Below are 8,726 nucleotides of genomic sequence, written 5' to 3' on the forward strand. Positions count from 1 at the left end.
TTCAAAGTCAACAACACTCTGATATTTTGACAAGAAATCTATGCCAATTAAAACCTCAATACTGAGATTATTTACAATTAAACATGGATGATCAATTAAATTACCTTTAATGTTAAAGGGTAGTAAAGCTTCTTGCTTTACCGTTTTTGAAACCTTGCCAGTAGCACCAATTATTCTTAGTCCTGATACCCTCATTACTGTAAGCTTATCTTTACCAGGTAATGCATCAAAGAAGGACTGAGATATTGCACTCACCTCACTTCCACTGTCTAAGAGACAACGTACATTGATACCCAACATATTCACTATTATTATAGGGTGGCTTATTCTAGGTTGTACAGGTGGTTCCTCCCATTCATCTAGTAGTTCCTTTTTGATTTGTCTCCAACTAAAGTGATCGACATCTGTCTTCATTACATTTAGGTCACAGTGTGTAGGGGTTTCCTGAATTACATTCTCAGCTGCTCTTTCCAGTCGGTCTATTAATTTTAAATCGAAACACCGCACGACTTCATTACATCTAGTTTGCTGAACATGACCCAAATTACTGTAGTCTGAGCGATCCTGCGCCTCCAGACTGGGCATAACATTAGTTACAGCTAAACCACTTTCACCATTATCGTCGGTTTCCTTCTCAAGTGACAACTGGTCACAGCTACTGGGTTCATCGACCCCAAACAGCCTACCCTCTACATTCCCACTTATCTCCTGTCCTAAATCTATTAGTACATTATCAACATCCTGCACAGGCACTTTAGATAAGAGCACATCATCCTCATCATAAATATAAGCATGAATTTCTTCTGCTTCTTCACCTGACAATTCAGTATTTTGTAGCTCATCCCTACTGTTACACTGCTGCGCCTTCTCTTTCTCTTCCCACTTAGAAAGCGTCTCTAACACGGTATCTATCAAATACTGTGAGTGATCTAATGTTTCTGTTGTATCCTTAGGTGCTACCGACATTTCATCCATCTGTTCAGTTTGAGTATTCTGATCTGTCTTACCAATTCCCTTAACTACTGGCTTAGGAAAAGTAACCGCCTGGTGAGCGCCAGTGTCCTCATAGACGGGAACTAGTTTTCCTGCCTAGGTCTACTACTGTTTCCTTTATTTTCATTATAGTTAGCTGGCATAGCCTTACTTTCCGTACTGTTGTTTACATGCATATTTCTGTTTGGAACAAAATTATTATCCCTTGGACGCCATTGTTGGTTCTGATAATTATTTCCCCAATTCCTATCTCTCTTAGGATGACGAACACCTACTGTTCTGATGTTTACATTGCCATTTTGCTCGTTCCTAAAATTACTATTATTATTATTGGCATTACGGTTATTACGTGCTTGCTCCTCATTGGCAGCAACACGTTCTACACGTTCCAAATATTCAATGAAACGATCCAGATTGTCTCTAGGGGCTGATATAATTCTAGTTTGCCAGTACCATGGCAGTTTGGCTTCCAGACCTAGTATAATCATTTCTGGTTTTAGCTTTTCCGCCAAATGTGACAAACGTGAAATCCATGACCTAGCAAACTCTTTAACAGATTCCTTGCCTGCATTGAAGCGTTTTCCACTCCAAAATTCTCTCAACACTTCATTTTGCTTATTGCTAGACCAATATTCATTAATAAAAGCTGTTTTAAATTCCGCTAATGTTTTACATTTCAACATAACATCAGCTGACCAACGCATGGCGTCACCTGCTAAATGGCTTCTAATAAATGAGATTTTCTCTCGCTCAGACCAAGTTGGTGGAATCACATCTTCAAAATCGTTCCAGAAATCTAGCGGGTGGATATTTTTATCTGGATCGAACCGCAAGAACTGCCGACACCCGATAAAAGCGGCGTTTGCAGCTACAACTTGTTGTATACTACCATTACCAGAAGTTACTGAAGCTACTTTACTCTCAATGTTAGCAATGTTAGTACTTATATTTTCTACTTTCATTTCAACATTATCTACTCTTTGTACAATATGAGTAGTGTCAGTTTTGATTGCTTCTACTTCTGCTTGACATATGTTTACTTTTATATTAACATCTTTAAATCTATCTGAGCACAGTTCAGACTCCGCCTCGATCTTTTCTGTTAACTTGTGCTCCAGCTTCGCATCTTCCATTTGGAAGTCTTTGCGAACCTCAGCAACTTCGGATTTAACTGTTTTATACATTTCAGAAAACTGTTGAGCAACCTTTTTCTTAATATCCTCATGATTGCAATCAATTTTATAATTCAAACTGTCTAGATCCTCCTTCAACTTATTGCAACCAGCCTTGAAGGTATCGTCCATTACCTCCAATCGTTTATTAAAATTAGTTTGGCTGGCCATAATCTCATACTTTAATTCAGTATTACTGCTCTTGACCTCACTTATTTCAGACTTTAACTCAGCATTCATTCTAGCATTACTGGCTGACATTTCAGCATTATTGGATTCTAATTTATTGTTCATTGCCTCAAACCGCATATTAAAATTTGTTTGACTGGCCACCATTTCAGACTTAAATTCAGCTGTCATTTGTGCATTACTGGCAGCTATTGCTTGTAATATAACATTTAGATCAACAGCCCCAGCATCTTTGGGTTGCTCACGAGCTGGCTTTTTATCACACTCAGGTGACGAAAAACTAGCTCCAATACCAGAACCATCAAAATTAAATGAAACTTCTGATTGATTAGTCATCTCTAACTTCTCCTTCTTAAACTCTACCATCTCTGATGACTGTTTCACTTTTAATTCATCAGAGAAACTATCATCCAATAAATTTATCATTTCTACTTTCCGCTTTACTACAGGGGTCTCTATTATTGAATCATTTCCCCTTCGCACACTACTGTCAGGAGACAATACTTCATTTTTCACTTTAACATTACTACTTTCATGTATATTTACACTTGAACCGTTGTCTGGATTTAGAGTTCCCTCAACAGACATAGGTTCTAATTTAAGTTTAAACTCAGTTTCTTTTGGCGGTTCCATCGCCGACAGTCTTTTAGTGCAGGTTAGTAAAATTTTTAACAGCTTTTCACTTAACTTAGTTCCTTCTGCACGACGTATGGCGTTCCCGGCGCGGCGTACCAGGATTCCTGATGCGACGTGGCACGTTGAACTGCACACGGCTCTCCGACGGCTGTTTTGTGTTAGCGTGGCCCGCAATTGCAGGCTCTGCGTCGGCTGCTCCAGCGGACGACTGCGGTGCGGCGAGACTGGCTTCTCGCGATGCCGGCAGCACCGCTAGACTCAGTGCCAGCTCCGTCAATCCAGATGCGTTGTTAATCCAATTGCGTCGTCCACATGCACACGTAACACTTTCACTGTTCTATACTCAGTTGCGTGTCGCATTTCACTCGCGAATCCGAAAAGTTAAAATCACTTTCACTTAGTTGTTTTCCCGGCCGATGCACCATATGTGGGGCGGCGGATACGTTGGAATAAAATCTAATTAATTGTTGGATGTATGCTTGCGTGTTGAATCAGTTTCTAGCTTTTAGAATGTTGTTATTGCTGTCTTTTGCCGTTCTCAACACTGGCTCTCTATTTACTCCGTGACCCCCAGAAAGTGATTTAATAAAACTTGGAGCCAGTAAATAGATATCCTAGTGCCCACTTTACCTGAGAATGTTCTTATAGCTGCAGCTTATAGCTCTGAGGAATTAGGAGATTGTCCGGGATTTCTAATCAAAAACGGTTTTCCAAAATAGTTGAGTATATTCTGAAATTCACTAATAAAAACCACAAGTATCCCTACAACCTAACTAACAGAACAGTTCAGAGTCTAATGCGCTGATGCAACTATAAATGTCCGAAACAAATGTTAAAAAGAATGCTCGCCAAAATTTGATGAAAATATTTCATCAAACGCCACGCTAAATATTTGGTAGAATGTCTGTCCCGCGACGGCACGTGAAAATACGACAGTACGCAAACTGAAGCTAGATAATGAAAATCATTCCAGAATTAACACTTCGCAGGAAATGTTTTCATGGTTCCGCATATCTCTAGTAACTTAATACGGCACCCGAGGCTGTTTGTAGCAGATACACTGATGCGACGCGACTACCGACACAGATGGCGTGTCATTCAGCGTCTGGAGAGAACTGGGGCCTTGCCTTCCTCGCGCAGCGTCCTTATATATAAACCCGCGGTGCGGACGGCGAAGGGAACGCCTGATCTTTTCGGCTCTCTTGACTAGCCGCTGGGCTAGTAACGCACCACTTCAAGTTACATAATAATTTATAGCTTCTTTGGCTGATGGCCGAAGAAGCTCTTAATTTAAACGTGCATTCAGCACGCAGGTAAGTATTGATAATAAAATTTTGACGTGGCTAAGTTAAATACTTTAGGCGAGAGAATTAATTTAATTGCCCTGCACGCACTAGATGAGCTCTGAACTGGCCCTGTTGAGATCCGCTATCGCTATAATTTTATAGGTATTAAAAAGAAACTTTACACATCTTCATAATCATAGCGGACCTCCAACCTATTTAAATCTAAACAACCTAGCCTTATTTACTAGCCTACTTAATCTATCTTGCTTCCTTCAGTTTTGAGACGAAAACCAGAAAATCATGAATTTCCACTAAAGTCTTAATATGTGAAATCCAAAGTACTGTTTTTATTAAATCATTATGAAAAATGAATCTAAATATAAATTTTGAAGTCTCTAGCTCTTTTCTGTTGCGCCAATGATTTTTCCAGAAAAACGTCCAAATCTCGGAAATGGCTGAAGTTATCGAACTGATATTTAACACACATTAATTTAGTATTATTTCTGACATGCTGGAAAAGTTTTAGTTCATTTGCTTGATTTTTAAGGTATTGCGCAACATTTATGACGTCAGAGCTAGTTACAGCAGACTGGCTGGCACCCAACGGAAACTGATGTGAATTTATTACAGCGTGAGTAGGCTGCTTCCCTACACACTCTCCGTTTGGCTATGAAAATTCGAAAAAAGTCCATTGTGTATTTCCTAGGGAGTCTTGTTTTCGCTTCACTCAAACATTTGACCAATTAAGTATGGGGTTTTAAAGACATCAGTCTGGTATAAAATTTATGAAGTATAATGTTTTGTAAAATCATTACAACATTATTTAATACAGGACTTCATTTTAAACAACAATTTATGCCTGTTGACTGCCCACTCTTTCCATACCAATCGAACTTTCATAGATTAATGTCAGTGTATTAATATGTATGGGAAGATGGAGACCTGACTGAAAGCCTTGGAAGAAGATTTGTTCTACACTTATTTCGTTATGGAAGATTTTACGAACTTCTAATTATGACTAAAATTTTCCGAATATTTTATAGCGTTCATTCAAACAGCCAAGACGTTGAATGCCCGTGGGACTATCCCTCGTCAGGTTGGCGAACCCAAAAACTATAGGATCAACTTTAACATCGTCTGCTCTCGATTTATTTAGATGCATCGACTTTTTACAACAACCGCACCTTGGAAGGTGGTAGAGATGCTATAAACCCACTATTTGTCTGATGATGGTAAAATATATATGTACAAAATTTTGTTGAAATTGTTCTAGGTATTACAGTTTTCCCTTCCAAGACACTAAAGTTGCCAATGGTATCCCTCCCTATACAGTATCTTTCTAAATAGCAAGTCTTCAATTTTAAAATTTTCCTGGATAACTGAGTTTTCAAAGATATTTTGCACCTACAGCTGGTCGTTGTTAGCTACACTTCGCATTATTTCGACTGGGCAGCACATGCCAGTGATTCTCAGGTGAGCAATGAAATACTGATGAAGGTGTCCTGTGTTTCACAATATTTCGTGGGCTGTTAGTGTTCCATGCTAGCGTCAATATCATGGCGATGGACAGACTGCACCATGCTGTGATGGTTCACCTGAGGATGAATGGCATGTGCTCAGTTGCAATATCATGGAGTGTAGTTGGCAGTAAATATACTCCACACAATCGTTCTGTAGAAGCAGTCTTAAGATATGATGTAACATTCAAAAATATTTATTCCTATTAATATGCACAAAAAACTATCCACAATATCATAATAACGGTGGACAATTGAGTTGTAATAAACTGAATAATAACAAATTGTAACATATTTCACCTTATCCATTAATGTTAGTGCATAGATTTTTAGGACAAAATAATGAAATTTCTCTATGGAAAAGAACTCTCTGCAGCTGTGAATTGAGGAATAACATGCATTCATGGTCTAACACTACAGTGGAGATACCTGATGTTTTCTGAACTCAGTCTGTATCCACGATGCTGCAACCAGTTCAGTCGCAACTCCGTGATCTGGTCTGCACTCTTTCTGACAATGTGCTGCAACAGGTAGCACATACACTGTCTTTGAATTAAATGATGTGCCTAGGAAGACGACGTTTGACAGCAAATAAGTGCCCAACACATCTCGCAAAAAACAGACTATACTCTCAAGGTCCTGTGTCCTCCAATTAAGTTGGTGTACATGAGTAAAAATTGAAAATGAAAGATAAATATGTAAGACACAAAAGTTTACATAGCCTTGCCAGAAGAGGACAATACGAAGCAATCGTCTTTTTGCTGTATCTTTGATGAACCAATTACCCCTATGGAAGATCAGACAAAATATGCTGTCACATGGGACTTTATAACAGAAACTTCAGGATAGTTCTGATATTCCTTAGCACTTTGAATCACAAGATTATCGACTAATGTTAAATTACCACACATAATCGCGAGCAGACGGCCATCTGCGATTATTTACTATAACAGTGAGTATATACTCAGTAATATAATAGGCATAGTCCTACTAACTAGTACCCATGTGAGACATGACGTAATAGCACGACATAAGCTTTGTATATCTGAAATAACCACGTTTAAATCATTATTAATTGTCACAGATAGAACTATAACTTTTGACCACTAATAAAAGTCACTTCTTATGTGAATGTACATAGTTATATTTAGCAGATATCAGATGAACTAACAATAAAGTTTATGTGGCCCTGACGTTGAGCTGCCACTAGCTACATAGCCTCACCTCAGTGAACACCCATCGTCATCTGCTGAGACCAAGGGGCCACTACTCCTATTTGTCACTTTATAGCAGACAGTGATATCAGACACATCACTTTTTCTAATATTCATAATTTAGTTACTACGATGTGCAACACCTGTAACTATTGTGTAAACTCACATGCAGCGCTTCTTATAATAATGTTGCGATCGATTTGTCTGCTACAAAACGCATTTCTACAGAAGGACTATCCTGTTTCTCCCATCATTCAGGGCCAGTAATGCATCAGTGCTGTTACAAGAACAAAGGGGTCCACAGTTCTTGTGTAGCAAAGTCACCAATGAGATAAGCTGTCCCGCCTTCCTCTCCCCTTCTCAAGGCCAACAAAGGGCTATTGTTCTCATGTGGCGAGTGTGGTATCGCCAAATAGCGTGGTGCCAAACAAGGTTGATACCTTGGAACATAACCACAAAAAAAGATCGTCGTTGCAAGCCATGTAGACGAATGAGAGACACCTGCGTAGCCACGCCCAGAAATGTTTCTCTACACTGCTACAACAGATCTTCTGCTTATAACTGAGCACAGTACCAATCAGCCCAGTTAACGATCATTGAGTAAGATGACAGAATCATCTTCTGTATTATCAATGTATTAGTCAGAATTCAATGTGGAAGTTAGTGTTAAATGCACTCTGAGTGAGAGACATGTCTTTTGTCTGTATTAAGTGATATTCCAATGTTCACTGGGGGCCGAACTGCACAATAACCCTGGGTTCAATGTGGGGTGGTGGTGGGTTGGGTGGACTGCTACTGCTGTGGCCTGTTTTGGTGTTGTCAAACACTGAGGGTTGCAGTGGGACAAAGCCTCTCTGTCATTTGTAGGTCCCTGGTTTAATACACAATACACACACTACACAATGTAGGTATGTAGTCATATGACATGCATTTTTTTTAGTAATTTCTATCAAAAGCCAGAGGCGAGCACGCAAAACAGAATTTATTCCCTTTTCCAGTATTTTGGACATTAATACAAACGTCTGGAAGAGGGATACAACTGGACCCCCTCTCCAAGTACTTGACTGTAGGCATTTGAGTACAGTAAGAAATAGAGTATATGACTGAGAGCCTTACTAGAACCCCTTTTCCTGCATTTTGCAAAAATGGCCCAGTGTGATACTCTTGGTGAAGGTTTTGAGCCAGTCTGCTATTGACTCACCCACCAATATAACACTATTATACCCCCTAATGTGGACAATTCTCAACACCATTATTACTTTCTTTTTGGGGGGGGGGGGGGAGTGCATTAGTTTGCAGTATAGAACCAATAGAACAACGCTGTACTGATGTCAGGATACCACAGAACGTTAATGATCCTGGGAGACTCATTTTACAGCACAGGAAAGCATATGTTAAGGAAAATATAAGGGTCCCTGTAGCCTACATTACAATCATCTATGCAACCATGCAAGATGCAATTCCCAAAAGTGGCAGCAATTGCAGAGTAGTCCAATGTGGGCGTGTGACTTACGTGGTAATCATTAACAGGGTGTGCTGATGATCTACTGCTATGTCTAAAACGATGGTCCATTGCGTGGAGCACAAGCCACAGACTGCAGAAAAAGATCTGGTGTCATCAGTCCCTACCAGGATGATGACAATGATGATGAAGATGGCATCAATCGATCCATATAGGGAGTTGGAGTTGTCACTCAATACTAGGATAATGGGCCTGGG

Source organism: Schistocerca americana, chromosome X, assembly GCF_021461395.2.
Source record: "Schistocerca americana isolate TAMUIC-IGC-003095 chromosome X, iqSchAmer2.1, whole genome shotgun sequence".
NCBI lineage: Eukaryota > Metazoa > Arthropoda > Insecta > Orthoptera > Acrididae > Schistocerca > Schistocerca americana.